The following is an 18836-nucleotide window of genomic DNA, read 5'->3' as shown; positions in this document are numbered from 1 at the left end:
CTTTGTTCTTAACCCCTCACCCCCACTTTGGTGATTCAGTTCTGTAGTCAGCCATCAAGGGCTAGTTTTTCAGCTTGTCTCTATCTGGCTATTGATTTTGTTACTCTATATTCCACATAATAGTGACACCATCCTGTATTTATCTTTCTCCTCTGACTTATTTCATTTAGCATTATCTATTAAAGCTACATATATGTTGCTGCAAATTGAATGAGTTTATCTTTTTGATTGCTGAGTACTAGTCCATTGTATATATATATACCACATCTTCTTGATCCTTTCATCTTTTTCTGGGGCATTGTGGTTGTGTCAATAATTTATCTTTAATAAATAACACTGCAATAAACACAATAGTGCAAATTTTCTTTGTATGTAGTGTTTTTAAATTTGGGGGTATAGATGCCTAGGAGTGGGTCAAATGGGTCAAATGGCAGATCCATTTTTAATGTTTTGAGATACCTCCATACTGCTTTCCAAGAGGGCTGGACCAGTTTTCATTCCCTCTAGCAGTATAGGAGGGGTCCCTTTTCTCTACATTCTTACCAGCACTTGTTGTTTCTGGTCTTTTCAGTATGAGCCATGGTATCCCATTGTGGTCTTGATTTGCATTTCTCTAATGATAAGTGATTGTTGACAATTTTTCATGTACCTTCTGGCCATTTGAATGTCTTCTTTGGAGAAGTGTCTGTTTGGTTCTCTGCACATTTTTTGGTTGGGTTGTTTTTGTAGCATTTTATGAGTTCTTTGTATATTTTTGATAACAGTGCTTTGTCAGGTGCATGGTGTGCAAATATTTTCTCCATTCAGTAGGGTATCTTTGTTTTAGTTATGGTTTCTTTCACTGTACAGAAGTTTTTTCATTTCATGTACTCCCAGCTATTTATATTCTTTTGTTTTCCTCGCTGTTGGGGATAAATCCTTGAAGTCATCAATAAAGCTTATGTCATGAAATTTTTTGCCTATGTTTTCTTCTATGTATTTTATGGTTTCAGGTTCTACACCCAAGTCTGATACATTTGAGTTAATTTTGCTTGAAAGTGGATGTCCAATTTATTAGAGTGCTACCCTTGATCCAGTGTATGTTTTTGGCTTCTTTGTCACAGATTAATGGTTCATATATATATATGGGTTTATTTCTGAGCTCTCAATTCTATTCATTGGTCTGTGTATCTGTTTTATTTCCAGTACGAGGCTGTTTTAATTAAGTTTATAATATAGCTTGAGGTCTGGAAGCGTGATACCTCCATTCTCTTATTTGTCAAGACTGCTTTTGCTACTAGGGGTCTTTCGTGGCCCCATTTTTCAGTGGTATTTGCTACAGTTTTTGGAAATATGTCATTGATATTTTTATTGGGATTGCATTAAATCTGTATATTGCTTTGGATAGGATGGACATTTTCACAATGTTTATTCTTCCAATCCATGAGCAGTGTATATTTTTGCATTTCTTTGTGTCTTCTGTTTCTTGCGACAGTGTCTTATAATTGTCTTTGTATAGATTATTTACCTCCTTTGACAGGTTTACTCCTAGATATTTACTCTTTTTTTTTTTTAGTGTAATTGTAACTGGGATCACTTATTTCTTCCTTTTATTTCTTCATTTTTTGTGTAAGGAAGGCAACTGATTTGTGTGTGTTGATTTTATCCCTGCCACTTTGCTAAACTTTGTTTCAGTTAGTTTTTCCATGGAATCTTGAGGGTTCTCTATGTATATTTTCATCTGTAAATAATGATATCTTTACTTCCAAATTTATGTTCCTTTAATCTTTCTCATGTCTAATTGCTCTAGCAAGAACTTCTAATACTATGTACTATGTTGAGTAATAGTGGTGAGAGTAAATGACCTTGTCCTCTACCAGATCTTAGTTGAAAGGTTTTCCATTTTTCCACCATTGAGAATTATGTTAGCTATGGGTTTGTTGTAAATGGCTTTTATCATGTTAAGGTATGTTCCATTTCTCCTCAGTTTTTTGAGGGTCTTCAACATAAATGGAAATTGGATCTTATCCAATGCTTTTTTAGCATCTACTGATATGATGATTATTTTTTTATCTTTTTGTTGATGTGGTGAATTGATTGATTTTTGGATATTGAACCATCTTTGTGCTCCTTGTGTGAATCCTAATTGGTCATGGTATATGATCCTTTTAATGAATTGTTGAATTTGATTTGCTAGGATTTTATTAAGGATTTTTATGTCTGTGTTCACTAGGGAGATATGTCTATAATTTTGTGTGTATTATCATTGTTTGGTTTTGGTGTTAGAGTAATGTTGGCCTCATAAAAAGAATTTGGGAATATTCTTTTTTTAGTTTTTTTTTAAAAGATTTATTTATGCATACAAGAACTGGGGTACAGGCCAGAGGTGTGAGGGGTGAGAGGACTCACCAGAGACAGAGTGGGGAACAGAACAGGCAGACTGACTGAAATACACTGCTGAGGGGAGCAGCAGGCAAGACAGGAGAGGTCTGCTGAGCCATGTGGGTTTTTCCCTGGCCAGGGATCGAACTCATGCTGCTGCGGATAGCTTCATAGATTGCATCTTAACCCCTTGCGCCACCAGGGAGGCCCTCTTTTTTCAGTTTTTCAGAAGAGTTTGAGCAAGATGGGTAGTTACATCTGTGAAAGTTTGATAGAACTTACTTGTGAAGCCATGTGGTACTGGTCTTTTTTGTTGGGGGGAGTTATTTTTTTGTTTGTGATTGGTCTGTTCAAGGTTTCTATTTCTTGAATGGCTGTGTAATTGCTCAGTCTTGGATGATTGTATAATTTAAGAATTTGTCCATGTCTTCTAGGTTATTGAATGTGTTAACATATAGATGTTCATAATAGTCTCTAATTATCCTCTGAATTTCTGCAGCATCTGTTGTGACTGCTCTATATTTTGTATTCCATTTGAGATTTCCTCCCTATTTTCTTGGTGACCATTGCTATAGGTTTGTCTATTTTGCTTATTTTTTCAAAGACTCAGCTTTTGGTTTCATTGATTCTTTAGTCCTTTTAATTTCTATTTCATTTTATTCTGCTTTAATTTTTATTATTTCTGTTCTACTGGCTTTTGAATTTGTTCTTTTTTTGATTTCTCAAGTGAGAGAGAAGTTTATTGAGCACTTTCTTGAGAAACTAGACTTTTAGTGATGAATGTAATATAGTATATAAAGTTGTTGATTTATACAACTATATATCTGAAACCTATATAATGTTATAAACCAATGTTATGTCAAGAAAAAAATTTAAATAAAATTAAAACAATGAGAAGACAAGAACAAGCAATTCAATTAAAAAGAGAATAGCAAAAATTCACCCTCTGTGGTGATTAAAGAAATAAATTTAAAACCTATAGCCCTAAATCGCTTGGTGTTGTAAACCAACAGTGCCTTAATAAACATAATTAAAAAATAAAAGTAAAAATAAATAAAATTTAATTTTAATTGATTTTTTAAAAGTGATAAGATACTAGGTTTGTTTTTTTTTTTTTTTTAACTTTGCCATCAGATGCCTAAAAGGAATATCCAATATCCAAAACCTGGCAATTTTTTGCAGGTGGACAGTGAAATGAGCATGTTTCAAAAGACTGCTGGCAGTGTTAAGCATTAGGTATTCTCTTCACCACATGCACTATTACATGGAGTGGACTCTCTGTCCTGCCACAGAGTTAGGATCAAGGTGGTCATAGGACCCATCCTGAGAGAGATAGGAAATTGTTCTGGGAAGATTGATTCTTTAGTTTTTACAGATGTTTAATGATGTTAAATTTGTTTAGACAAAATATCCAAGGACTAAGGCTCTCCTCTTCAATTGATAATAAGTAGAGAATCTTCTGTGGACTTTTAGAGAAGGAGAAATAAAAGGAACATTGTCTCTTCAAGAGGAAAATTTAAGAAGAATGTATTGTCTAAAGAAAAGCAAAGTAAACTATCATGTAAGTGTCCGATCTGACCAAAACAACCCCCCATGGAATCACACCATTATTTGATAACACAGTAAGGAATAAAGAAGGAAAGAAAATACCCTTGGAACAATGAGCAGGCATAGTCCTGGAGACTGTATATGTGCTGGTCCTCTCCCTGTACCTTTCTCCCTTGAAAAATAATACCTTTGCTTTAAACATTATGATAGACATTTATCTCTATATACTCTGGAGGGGACCTGAATAATTTGGTATTTGGCAACAATATTAAAACAATATCTAAATGGACTCTTAGTTTGCATTGCATGAACATAAATCATTTTTCAATCAACACCATATGGAAGTTTGTGTTTTAGTCATCATTTTCCTAAAGTTACTGTAAGTAAATGGAAATTGGTTTAGATTTCCACATTTTTCAAAGAATCAAGAACAATCTTTACAGTTTCTCAACTAAATATTCTCTGAAATAGCACACAAGGAATGTCATATCTGTAAAGAAAATGCAAATTCTGAACATAGTCATTTTGTTGATGAAAAAGTCAAATTATTGAGTTCCTGGAGCTAAGTAGTGATATTTGAGGCAGGGTTGATGGTGGCTTAGTCATGTGAAGGAAAAACCTTTATCCTTAGATGTATTGCCACCCATTTCCACTGATCCCAAGAGGGACCCACCAGTGAGGGTAAGAAAAACAATTACTACTTTGGAATTTCCAGCCCTCTTCACTGAGCAGTAGACCATTGTTCTATTTTCTATCATTCTTTTTCAACCAAAAGCAATTTCCAGAATCCCTAAAGAGGAATGGAGAAAATAGCTCAGAAATCTTACCCCAAACTATGCAAAACTGTTTCCATGGAAAGGTCTCACCTGTTTCTTCTTTCCTTCATACCCTACCCTGCAAGTAACAGAATATCCCCCTTAAGTGTCTTGAGCAAGGAAATCAAATCTTTACTTTCACTATCAAATCCAGGGGCACTGCAGGTCCAGAATTAGCTGGTTCCAGATATGATTCCTTGATTTTTCTCTTGGCTCTTATCCTCATAATCTTCAAATGACTGTCTCAAGTCCTGACACAGGAAGGAAGGTAGAGCAGTGATTTCTCTCATACTCATAGGAATATCATATAATTTGTCAATCAAACTAAAATTTTTTGAAAGCAAAAAGGGAACTATTAAACATCTTATTAAGACATTACAGCTTAAAACAGCAGTTTCAGGAAAACTGGTATATATGCTTAACCTATTTTAGAAGCAAAAAGTTTGGGGTTACAAAGGGGCCCCCTCCCCCTTCCTTGAGTGCATTGTCATCCATGTGGGCTTCTGTTAGCAAGGGAGGATGTGAGTTAGCTCTTTTTGTAAACAACCAACTCCATCTGACATAATCCCAGGCCTCCATCTGGGTCTGTGGCAGTGAAACTGATTCCCTCTTTAGGTCTTAGAAATAAAGAAGGAGGCCTGTTTCTCTTTGAACAAAGCTGAAGCAGGAGGTAAAGCATTGATGATGGTAACCTTCTTCCACCAGACTGAAAGACACAAATCCTATTTTTCAACACAAACTGTACTGTCCCATTGAGTTAGTGCTGTTCCCCCAAGTGTGTAGAGCAGTGCCCTGTACTTGGCAGAAGTCTGAAATTGTTTTCTCAATGGGTGGGCATTCTTTGGCTCAAAGTGAAGGTATCTTTATGCAGGCAAGGATGTGCACGGGGGAGACATATTTCAGCCTGAGTGTTGGGCTGAATGGCATTTATTTTCTCAAAGTTGATAATTCCAGGATAAATACCTGAGTCTTTATTCTAGTTTCATTCTCCAAGTAATGGTGATGAAGTGTTGCCTCTTATGTAGTCTCTGACCATCTAATTTTTAATTATTTGATGTACCTTCAAACCAAAATGTCTGAAATTGCTGAAAGGTCACTTGGAAGGTTGGCAAGCAAACAGATGCACCACTAAAATACTTGATATCCTTTTTTGACATCTAAACCATCTGAAAACATAAAATCAACATTCTGCCCCAAGACTTTGTTCCTTATGGTGGGAATACAAATGTAACATGACTTAAAAACTGTGAATGCTAGAAACACTGACCTAGTTCAAGCTCAGTATCTTCAGAAAAAAAGAAGAAGTACTCGCTATCAGATTTTGATTTTACTTTACAATTATACAGTGTGGTGAAGATCCCAAAACAAAAATTTTGGCATTCAGCATGACAAAATATTTTTAAACCCTTATTACATTTCTATAATGAAATATCCATTTCTATCTGTAATAATAGATAATGAAGAGTAGGGATGAAGAGAAACATTTTTACATGTTTCCTGAGGTAAGTCAGAAAGTGAGTCTGTGAAGACCAGTTGCTGTATAGATGCTGTACATGTGTGCTGTGTATGTTGCGGGATGATGCTGGGCATTCAGGGAGACTTAGACCCAACCTCCACACTTCTGGGAGCAACATTTGCAAAATCCCTGAAAACTGGAAAGCCACCTATATCTTAATTGTTAATCCTCTAGGCTTGTGAAATCTTGAAAACTCCTAATTATATAGAAGGCAGTGGAAATCAGACAGGATTTTTTGTTTTCATCATAAATATAATCCTCTTATTCTAAAGTGATGACGTCTACTCAACTTCTAGTAGGTAATAAAAAAGAACTTCCTTTTTTTTTTTTTAAACATTTATTATTATTTATTTATTTATACAAGCACTGGGTACAGTCAGAAGCGCGGGAGGGTGAGAGAATTCACCAGAGTCGGGAACAGAACAGGCAGACTGACAAAATACACTGCTGAGGGGAGCAGCAGGCATGGCAGGAGAGGTCTGCATGCCATGTGGGACCCTCGCCAGTGGCCGGGGATCGAACCGGCGCTGCAGAGGCTGCGGGCAGCTTCGCAGCCCAGCGCTCAACTGCTGCGCCACCAGGGAGGCCCCAGAACTTCCTTTTCTACGAGTGTTTTACATGCCCAAGAAAAGAGAGAGACCTGGGGCCTCCCTGGTGGTGCAGGGGGTTAAGACGCAATCTATTAAGTAATCCACAGGCTCTGCAGCACGAATTCGATCCCTGGCCAGGGAGCTACCCAGATGGCGTAGCAGATCTCTCCTATCTCACCCGCTGCTCCCCTCAGCAGTGTATTTCATTCAATCTGCCTGTTCTGTTCACCACTCTGTCTTTGGTGTATCATCTTACCCCCCGCACCTCTGGCCGGGCCTGTACATCAGCTCTTGTATGCATAAATAAATAAATCTTTTTTTAAAAAAAATTAAGAAAAGAGAGAGACCCAAGGTACTTTAGAGACTTCGATTTCTGTGACCATTTCCCAAGAATTGATAGGGTGATTTGTCACTTAATGAAGTCAACAAATTCTTGCTGTGACTTTAAGTGAAATGACAATAACATGGTTTTGGTGAACAGTGAATGAGATTTCTTTTATCTCATCAACATTACAATGATGTGCAAGGAAATATTATTCCAGGGCATGTCATGGTATCCTTAATGTGCTCCCAATATGCTAGTGGTTGTACTTGAAGAATCTAGTCTATTTTTAAGCAAATACTTGGTATTTCATGTTTATTTTGGTCCACATCACATTGCATTGTTTTAAAACAATAAAAATTAGACATAAACATTCTATTTTTCATAATGAAAAAAAGGAGCATGACTGACTTTATGCTGATTCCCTTTATGGATAACTTTTCTTGCAACAACAAATAATGCCATGAAGAAAGATATGAGTTAGGTAAGTTCTTTCCAGAAAAAGTGATTTTCTGAACTTAAATCATTGTCAATAAGGAAAAAAAAAAACAGCTTTGTATCTGTGAGGTTTTGATTTAGCACCTTACAAAGTGATCTTGTTACAGTCTCCTGCTAAGGTCTCAGATTGAATTCTAATGTCACCGGGAAACATCCACTTGGAAATCCTTCTTAATGTCTGTGCTTTTCAGTTCCTCAAGCAAAAATAGCATATCAAATATGTCATCCCAAGAAGGGCACAGATATGAAATGCAGTCTTAGATCTGTCCAAGCATATTAAAGAGTTGGCAGTCAAACAGAGTTGCAGGTAAAAACTTTCTTCAATAATGGTTTCAAGCCACAGGAACATATTCTGTTGGTGTGCTTCTAACATGCCCCATTTATCAAGCCTGAAATTGTGTATTTCTGAGCAAAATGGGCATATTACGTTAGTCTAAGGACAAATTTCATCACACAATGATTTCCCTCAGGCTCCCAGGATAATAGTTATCTCAGTGGGGTTCTTGATAAGGGCACATCTGTGTCAGGAAGTCACCTAAAGAGGAAGAGATTAGAAGATTAAAAAAATTAAAAAAGAAGGTAATTCCAATATCAAGGTTTTTGTTCCTAAACTCTTTCTACACTTGGATTAAAAGCTAAAATCCTGAAATAATTTCAGTTGTTCTTGGTACATGCATTCACTCTATCCTCCTGATATAAATCAAGTATTTCCTGAAGGATTAAAGACTAAACAGATTTAAGTGCATTGAGCTGGCAAAGTCAAAATTTAAGGACTTCAGAGCCAAGTCAACTTTCAGACTCATAGCTATCTAATGAAACTTCTCTGCTTCTTTGTGACTCTTCTGTTCTAGAACTTGAGTTCTTTTTTCACCTCTGTTACATATTCACATAAAAATATGTTAATTTTTTAATTAAATGGAAAAATATGATAGAAATAAGACGGTATGGTAAGAGTGGTAATTCCTGTTTGTAAGAATATCAACAATATTTATTTTTCAAATATTCCTAGACTTCTTCAAAGAGTATATTATTTGCACAAAGAACTATGAATGCTTAGGAAATGAATAGTCATAATAATTGTATTGTTGATATAGTCTCTTTCCAATATAAAGCTTCTGGAATTTTCTACATAATGAATTTCATGCAGTGCTCTTTCATAGGTTCATTTTCTGTTCAGTTTCCTGTTTTACTTTCATCATGCCTTTAGAATTTCCACATTTCTTTTATTTATTTTTTTATAATAAATTTTATTTTAATATTCCCCATACAATTGCAACCCCCCTATTCTGACCCCAATCCCTCCCCTCCCGCCCCCCACCCCCCAAAAAGTGTCTCTGGTTCATAGTTTTTTGTTGATTTTGATTTTCACTTTCTTATAGTTATTCATTTTCCTGGTCCCTTATTTAAGTTTTCTAGATTCCTGCTATGAGTGAGACCATCCGATATTTTTCTTTTTCTTTTTGGCTTATTTCGCTGAGCATGATCCCTTCCAGTGCCATCCATGTTGCTGCAAATTTCATGTGTTTATCTTTTTTGAATGCTGAGTAATATTCCATGGTATATATGTACCACATCTTCTTGATCCAGTCATCTATTTTTGGGCATTTGGGCTGTTTCCAAAGCTTAGCTATTGTAAACAGTGCTGCTATAAACATAGGTATGCAGGTGCTCTTTGGAATTGATGTTTCTGTGTCCTTTGGGTAAATACCTAGGAGTGGAATTGCTGGATCATATGGAAGCTCTATCCACATTTCTTTTAGGTTGGAAGGGCTGTCTCCTTGGTCCTCTTTAATACAACTTTTAGACATTAGATGAGAACAAATAGACTCTACAAATATATTGTATTGTAACGTATCTTTCAAGCATCCAAATATTGTTCCTTTACAGAGAAATGTCTTGGGAGTAGGGAAATTATGTGTGCATTGTATGTAGCTGTAACGATGAGGGCCTTACGTGGAAAAATAATACAGGACCTATTCTTACCTGAAAGAAGAGTTTATTTATTCATTATCTGTTCAAATGTTCCAAAAACTAATCAGCTGAAACCCCAGAGTCCTAAATGATAAAGCATGGAAAAGATATTCTAGATCTGAGAGATTTCTGAGGGCAGGCTTATCAACTTTCTGCCTTTTCCAAAATATAACTTTAATAATGCTCCAGTACAATACTTGATTTTTGAGAAAAGCTGCATACCAATGAGCCTGCCAGGTCAGTTAGTTACAAAGTGTATCTCCAGGTAAATAATTTAACTGGGCCCTATGAAGCACTCTATGATCCCCCTTAAATACAGTTACTACATTGAATTGAAATTATTCACGTACAAACCTGTCACTCCAAATGTAGAGTGGGGGCGCTCCATAAGGTCAGAGCATTTGCTTTTCCTCACCCAGTCCCCCCTCAGAGTGCTAGTACATAGTTGATCTCTATTAAATATTTATTCAATGACTCAGTCACTTATTAATTTAACTTTTGAATGCACAAAACCGTCACCAAAAAATGCTTTTTAAAAGGCCTGTGTGATAGACACAGATTAAGCAAAGGCCATACACTTCAGTATCTCCCTTGGTGCAATCCTTCTTTCTCCTCTTTCATAGGTCTTATTCCCTAATTGCCATCATGCACCCCAAAATGTTTCAGCACCTGCTTCCAGAGAATCCAGTGGTGATTTCCTGGAAATACAAGACAAAGCAGACTTCAAGGCATAGCACCTGCAAGGCCTCTGTGCAATGTCACATCCTCAGAGAGGTCTTCACTGACCCCTCCCCTTAAAATAGTGCCCCCTGATCACTCACACCCAGTCCACCCTTATTCCTTCTCCTTATGTTACTTTAAATTTTCTTCCAAGCAATATCTCCTCTTGGATTGTTCACTTGCTTTGTCTCCCTGTACTAAAAGATAAACTCCATAAAGCAAAGACTTTGACTTTTTCATTGCTGTATGCCCAGCACCTGAGGGCACTGCCTGGAATACAGTAGGCATTCACTAAATATTTATTGAGTGAATAAAACCATTGCTAGATTTATTATGTCAGAAATATAAAGGGAAAACCTAGAAGCTAGGTTCCATATGCTGAAATTTTAATAAGAGTTTCTTTATATGGTTAAATTAAAAAAAAATCAGTGAATGTACCAAAGAATCTCAGCAGTTAATTGGATTCAACACTTATAGCTGGAAGCCTTTGTGCAATCATGGAAATAATTACTAATTCATAAATCCCAAACAAATAAAAATCTGAGGCAGACCTAAGAGGATCATCCACCTCCACTCCCACCACCCCCTCCTCAACTGTATTTTGGTTTTGTTTCTCTGTAACCTTTTTGTGTGTTTTGTTTTCAGAGTAAACGCCAAGGGTTTTTAGTATTTTTCCCCCAGAAATAGCTCCTTCTTTCATTGGCTGCAGAGAAAGATCATAGTAGAGGGATAAAGCAATAGCCAAAAATAGAAGGGTAGCATATTCTATGTGCCCTCAGTCCATTAATTCTTTTTAAAATTATATATGAAATGGCTCCTATGAGTTGAGTTTAATGCTAGAATCCTTGCCTCCTGTGGAGTATTTACAAGTGGAGGAAACATAATAGACAGGTAAACAGATAAGTACACCAAATAAATTATAGTTTGTGAAAAACCCTTTTAAGAAAAAAAGTGTTTTCTAGGATAAAGAGTAAACTGGACTAGTGTGGGATTAGCGTTAAGGCAGGACTTACACTTCCCTAAGAAGGTGCATTTAGGGGAAGAACTGAAGGACAGGGAAGCCACCCAGGCTGGGAACATGGTGGAAGGCAGGTTCCATGCAGAGGGAGAGAATGAGTAAAGATAATGAGGCAAAATAAACATGATTTGAGCTGGGTGGAGACTAAGGCTAGATACTTACTAGGTTACAGAAGTCCAGGGGGTATTAAAAGCCTCAGTGAGCAAGAGAAATTATCTTAATGCAAAATTTTCAAAATCAAAATTAATACAAAAAATCCACAATGAGCAAAATATCAACATTTAAATAAAGTCTGACATTTCCTTTTGCTTCCACCTCCAGCGTCACATAATACTGCTACTGATGCTGTCTTTAAATTTTTGATATTTTGTGAGTCATTCACCTCACACTAGTCTCAATTCTGGGAGTGAGAAACAAAAGAAAGGCAGTGTGAGTGTATCCAGTAAGAAGGGAGAAGGGTAGGAGAGCAGAGCACTAGCCAAATCATTCAAGTCATTGCAGAAGTATGGATTTTATTCCTGGGGCCATGGAAACTCATTGAGGTGACTTAAGCAAAGATGTGTCAAGCTTCTGTTAGCATTAAGATTATTCACGCATGGAGTGAGGTGACTAGAGAGGCTTAGATGGGAGTTGCCCTGGATAGGAGTAGGTGAAGATACATTTTAGAGCTAAAAACAGGGCTTGTAAAGAGGGGAGAGGAAGAATTCACAAAGATTCCTCATTTCTGCTTTGGTCCAAGTATGTGGTGGTGTCATTTGCTAAGATAAAAAGTATTGAGGAAGGAACACATTAGAGAAAAGGAAGTAAATCCAGAATTCTATTTTTGATTGTTTTTGTTTGAAATGCCATTGAGCTACATACTATGTTCGGTGCACAAATGAAAAATATGGTTGTAGAGGAGATCCTGAGGTTGTTAGAAATTTGGGCTATGACAACACAGAGGTGACTTTCAAAGCTTTGAAAACAGATCAAACCATCTAGGAGATAACTTAGAACAGTGTTGCCTCCCTGGTGGCCTAGGGGTAAAGTCTCACTGCTATCACTACTGTGGCCTGAGTCCCATCCCTGGCCAGGGAGCTGACCCACATGGTGCAGCAGACCTCTCCTGTCTCGCCCGCTGCTCCCCTCAGCAGTGCTTTCAGTCTATCTGCCTGTTCTGCTCCCCACTCTGTCTCTGATGAATCCTCTCACCCTTCACCCTCACACCTCTGGCCTATACCCCACTTCTATGCAAAAAAAAAAAAAAAAGAAAAAGAAAAACCCAAAGAACTTAGAACTTTTCAACTTTGCCTGCCTATTAAAGTTAATCTAATATCAGTTCATGTTTTGTCTCTAGTAGTTCAGCCTTTTCTTTGTATTTCCTACTTCACTCTTCTCAGGTCATACTTGATGCTGCACACTTCCTATTCCCATTCACGAATGTGAAATGTTACAAGTCTCATTCTTTTTCCCTGCCCCTTCTTCCTCTATGTCCCATTCCCTCTACATTCATCCAAACCCCATTCCAAATTTGACCATAAAATGTTTTTATTTTTTTGCTTTGAAGAATCAAATGTCCTTCAAGAAAATTACATGGAAAATCTTATTCTTTTATATTTACACATTTACCATTTATTTGCTTCGCATTCCTTTCTATAGATCAAAGTATCCATATGTTTTTTTCTTCAGCCTAAAGCATTTACCTTTTCTTATGGTACATTTTTTTTTAAAGATTTATTTATTTATTTATACAAGCACTGGGTACAGTCAGAAGCGCGGGAGGGTGAGAGAATTCACCAGAGCCAGAGCGGGGAGCAGAGCAGGCAGAAGGACCGAGGTACACTGCTGAGGGGAGCAGCGGGCGGCAGGAGAGGTCTGTCCACCATGTGGGACCCTCTCCCGGTGGCCGGGGAGCAGCTGGGGATCGAACCGTTGCTGCAGAGGCAGGAGAGGTCTGCGCGCCATGTGGGACCCTCGCCCGGTGGCTGGGGAGCAGCTGGGGATCGAACCGGTGCTGCAGAGGCTGTGGGCAGCTTTGCAGCCCAGCGCTCAACTGCTGTGCCACCAGAGAGGCCCCTCTTATGGTGCATTTTTGCTGGCTACATAGTCTCTTGCCTCTCAATTAGCTAAAACTATCTTTAAAAAAAAAAAAAAAAAGATTTATTCATGCATACAAGAACCAGGGTAAAGGCCAGATGTGTGGGAGGGTGAGAGGATTCACCAGAGACAGAGTGAGGAGCAGAACAGGCAGGCCGACTGAAATACACTGAGGGGAGCAACGGGCAAGACAGGAGAGGTCTGCCACACCATGTAGGTATCTCCCTGGCCAGCCAGGATGGAACCCGCGCTGTAGAGGCTGTGGACAGCTTCACAGCACTGCAATCAACTGCCTGCGCCACTGGGGAGGCCCTTGCTAAAACTATCTTTATTCATTTTATATATGTATATTTTCATTATATTTATATATATAGTTATATATATAAATAAATATATATTTACTATTCATTATATTTACTATTGAGATAGATATCCAATATGGAGTAGAGAAGTTTGCTTTTTTTTCTCACTTTCAAGAAATCATTTTGTTGTCTTTGGTCTCTATTGTAGAGAGGCCAGTCATGGCTCATATCACCATATTTTCGTTATGACATTTTCTCTGGCTGCTTTGAAAATTATGCTTTTATCTTTGGATTTGAGCAGTTTGACCATGATTTCATGTGCCTTAAGTATGTTGTTCTTTGTGTTTATTCTGCCTGGGGAGCTCATGGACTATCTTCAATATCTAAGTTGACATTTTTTCATCAAATTTGAGAAATTTAGACCTGTACTTCAATTTTTTCCCAACCATATGATCTCTTTCTTGAACTCCAATTACATACATATTAGATCATGTGATATAATATAATCCTCCAAGGCTATGTTCATTTTTCTTTAATCTGTTTTCCTATGTTCTCCAGAATGAATTCTTTAAATTTCACTAATTTGCTATTCTGCCATCTTCATTCTGCTATTAATTATATCCAGTAAATTTTTCATTTCAGTTATTGTACACTTTAGTTCTAGATTTTTAAAAACATGTAGTATAGAAGAAGAGATGGATGGTGCAAGAGAGAAGTGATGTAGGATCTCGTGAAAAAAAAAAGATTTTTCTTTAGTAAATTAATAATGAAAGGAAGAAGAGATGACAGGTACAGGTGAAAACTGATGTTCAGATGTTACCATGAGATTTCAGAACTCTGTTCAGTAACTTATGATTTCTCAGTGAAATATGAACATTATCAACTATAACAAAAACTAAAAAATGTTAAATAAATATGCTTAATGAAATAGAAGATAATAAGTTATTGTTTTCAAAAGATAGTTTTCTATATTAGGGAAATGAGTACGGCTAAATATTGTTCTCGTGATTTTTTTCCCCTCAATATTGTACTATCTGGGTGAAGATAACTGGAAATTTTACCAGATAGATGTGACAGAGATGGAACGTGGCAAAGGACTTGAGTGCATGTGTGATCAAGTGCAGAGAGATGAACTATGAGATGGACAGAGAACAGAGTGAAGAAAGACACAAAGGGAATAGCTACTTCTGAGAAAGTGTTGGTATCGCTGAAGTGAAGGTCATGATGGTTTTGAGAATCTGTGATAATAATGGTAGAAGCACCAATGAGACTTGGGTAAAGATGGAAATGGTCAAAGGATGAGATACTTAAAACTGAGAATTTTAATTTGATGCAATGCATAGTAAAGAAGAATTTAGGCTATGAGTATGCAAGAAGTACTTACGTGATGAGGTGTGAAACTAAAATGTCAGGAATTCAAATGGATGATAGGACTGGGGGAGGTGAGAATTTACGATTCAAAAGTTTAACTGGGTACAGGGAAAGAATATTGGGCACAGGAGAGAAATTAGAAGATGTAGTGAGTGGCACAGAAGAGTCCAGATGATGATAGAAAGAAAGTGGGACTTAGAGAGGACCTGTAATAAACAGGGATGAAACATGGTGGAAAATATTCAGAATGCCCCTTAGGAGGTGAGAACTCAGTGCTACAGTTGTGGAACTAAATATTTAGTTCCCTCCAGCTCAAAAGCATTCTGGCAGCAAAACTATGTGAAAACCATGAGCAATTCTTCTGAAGGTGTCTGACGTAGGCTTGTATAGCTAATGATAAACACTGCCTCGACGGCTACATCCAGTCTGCCAAAGATTTTTTTTTAAGATTTTTTTTTATTTATACAAGAACTGGGGTACAGGCCAGATGAGTGGGAGGGTGAGAGGATTCACCAGAGACAGTGGGGAACAAAACAGGCAGACTGATGAAATACACTGCTGAGGGGAGCAGCGGGTGAGACAGGAGAGGTCTGCCACACCATGTGGGATTCATGCTGGCCGGCTGGGATCAACCCCATGCTGCAGAGGCTGCGGATAGCTTCACAGCACTGTCCTCAACCGCCTGCGCCACCAGGGAGGCCCTGCTAAAGATGTTTTTAAGCCACGTCATATATCTAGCTCTGAGGTTCCACAACTACCCCTAAAGCATGTCAACATAATGACTTTAATAAATGTACAGGTGGGTTTTTTTTCCAATTTGAAGGAAAAATTAATCTTAATATTATTTTTATCAATCAGCACTCATATAAGTTTGTTCAGAAACAGCAACAGCACATACCCAGAGGCCATTTTGCAATGAGATTATCACGCTCAAGTGTAGTTTGAAAACATTGTCTGGAAAAACTTTCTGTACTCTTTCTATTTGGGACAAATGAAGTAATATTCAAGAGGAGGGTATGTGTTAGAACTTGAACTCAGCATATCCAACAAAGCTCCTTAAGTAGCCCAGCCTCCTTCGTGCTTTCATACTAAACTTGCAAACCACACAGTTTTTTTTTTAAATCTTCATTATATAAAAGTAACATAATGTGATGACCATCTTATATATTTTTGCCAGAAAGGATACTCTGAAGGTGAAGCCAATCAAATGTACAACTCCTAGATGCCTCTTCCATGTTCTCCACTTTTTGACAATTTGTATTTTGATATCTACATTCTTTTTGGTCTGCACTGCTGCTCTGAGAATGGGACCTGTTGTTACAGAGACCAATAAAGCTTTGTTTTTGACCTCAGATTCTCACATATGACAGGTCCTCAAGAAGGATCTGTTGAGTGAATGAATGTAGGCAGGCAAAAGATGACAAATAAGGTAGTCTGGGTAGGGAATAGCAACAGCGTAAGCTCTTGGATCTAGAATCTATAGCAGCATAATAGTTCACCTTTTCCATCTGTTCCTCATGAAAAGAGTTAAAGTAATTCCATGGGTAAAACAAGTGGGCAGATTCATCTTAAAACTAAGTTTAGAATATTACTGCCCCAAATAAGAGTTGGAATGCTTCCAGGTCAACAATTTATTGGCTTACCAAAATATGCCAAGGAGTTGACTATATCGCAAGGTTGTCAGAGTTCTTATAGCATTTATGTAAACATGGTAGCATTTAATAGTTGGCCCCTGCCTTAGTTTGAACTGCTTTAACAAAAGATCATAGACTAGGGAGCTTGTAATAAATGGAAATTGATTTCCCACAGTTCAAGAAGCTGGAAGTCTGAGGTCAACATGCCTTCATGGTCAGATTATGGTGAAGGCCCTCTCCAAATTATAGATTGCCAAATTCTAGTTGTATCAATACTGGGAACAAAACAAGCCAAAGAAGTTTCTGAGGTCCCTTTTATAAGGACAGCAATCCCATTTGTAAGTGTATCATCCTCATAACATAGTCACCTCCTAAAGGCCCCACCTTCTAATACCATCACATTGGGAGTTAGGTTTTCAACATATGATTTCATGGCACACAAACATTCAGTTCACAACAGTCTCTTCTGACAGTATGCTGAGCAGAATATGTCGTAAAATATTGTAGAGATTCACCCTAGGGTGTTCATGCAAGCTGCACTTTGGGAATTTCTAACTCTGTCCTCTTCTTGTGTCTATTAGCCAATGATTGTGTACAATAATTGCTTTTCCAGCTATTTCACTAAAAACAAACAGGGGGAAATTACAGTGCCATTTAAAGAGGAGGAAATTGGTAGAGAAACACACACTTGGAAGAGAAAATAATATTGTGAACTGACAATTCATTCAATACATGGAAATCACTGCAGCAGACATTTTAGAGGACAACATTCACATTTTGCCTCTAAACGCGATATAGCTCGACGGCTCAGATAGCAGAAATGGCCAAGTGCCTCCTGTGCCCCCATCACACTGGTCACCAAGCTCTTCTCTGCCTGGTTGTTCCCTGCATGGTACTTTGCATGGACTTCTGATTTCCTTTATAGATATTAAGGCCATAACACATACATGAGTCCTGTTTTCCACAGTAAATATTTACAGAAGGCAGGGATGTTTTCTCTCTTCTCCTTCTGTCTTTCCACCTTTCTCTTTATTTAGTCTTCAAAGATATTGCCTCAATGTATATGCTTATCTTTATTTGCTACCACTTCCTCATCCTCAACTATGACTCCCTGGCTCTCTTAAGCTCTTAGAAATTTACTGGGAAAAGGGAAAATTATTCTATGCAGGAGGCTCAGCAAGTTTAGTCTTGGAGGGTGTGTAGGAGAGACTTAAACCTGCCTCTTCTTCAGGGCGTCACTGTGTGATGCAAAAGCTTGTGAGAAGTTAGTAGCTTAATTTTAAATGAATGTCATTTACCCCAGGGCAGGACAGAATGTCAGACCTTGGGACTGTGGAGCAAGGAGCCACCTCAGACCCCAAAGGCTGGGATATGGAGGTAGGAAGATAAGGGCTCATTCAAGATGTAGTGTTTAGCCAACACTGACAGTCCCTCAGGCCCATCTGTCATGGTACCGTGAGACTGTCTGGGGAAATGAGTGCAACTTAAAAATCCAGAAGACCTGGTAATTTTTAGAGGCTTGTTCTTAGGGGCTTGGGATAACCATGAGCAAATCAATTAAATATGAAGACTGTAACACAGGACCATTGATACTTTCAGTGACACGGATATCTTCTTTAGGGTTCTGATTTCACTTAGGCTGCCTGGTTATTGAACTTTGGTGCAATTCCTTTGCCACATCACTGCAGAGTTTCCAGCAATGGCTGGAGTGGCACTGGTGGCCTGATCATCATTGTTTCAACAGCATGAAGGCAGCAACTATCTAAAAAAGAAAGGACTGTTAGTGGACTGAGTAGGGTCCTGGCTTTCTGTCAATAGAAGTTTACCAAATTAAGCCTAGATCCCGGGGCAGAGTGGACACTGCTGGAGTTCTTAGAGAAGCCCCACATGGGAGAGAATGATATTATTTGTGATAGGCAGAATGAGACTCCATGACATTTAATGTGGATATTAAAAGTAATGAGCTGCTGCTCTCTGGCCTGAGCTGCAGCTGTCACTGCCCTGCCCAGAGCCCCTGGCTGACCCAGAGGGCACATGCAGACAATTCCTGAGCACAGCAGAGCTTCTGGCAGCTCTCTGGAAGGGACAGAAGTG

Source organism: Talpa europaea, assembly GCF_964194135.1.
Source record: "Talpa europaea genome assembly, chromosome: 1".
NCBI lineage: Eukaryota > Metazoa > Chordata > Mammalia > Eulipotyphla > Talpidae > Talpa > Talpa europaea.
This window is presented reverse-complemented; position numbering follows the sequence as displayed.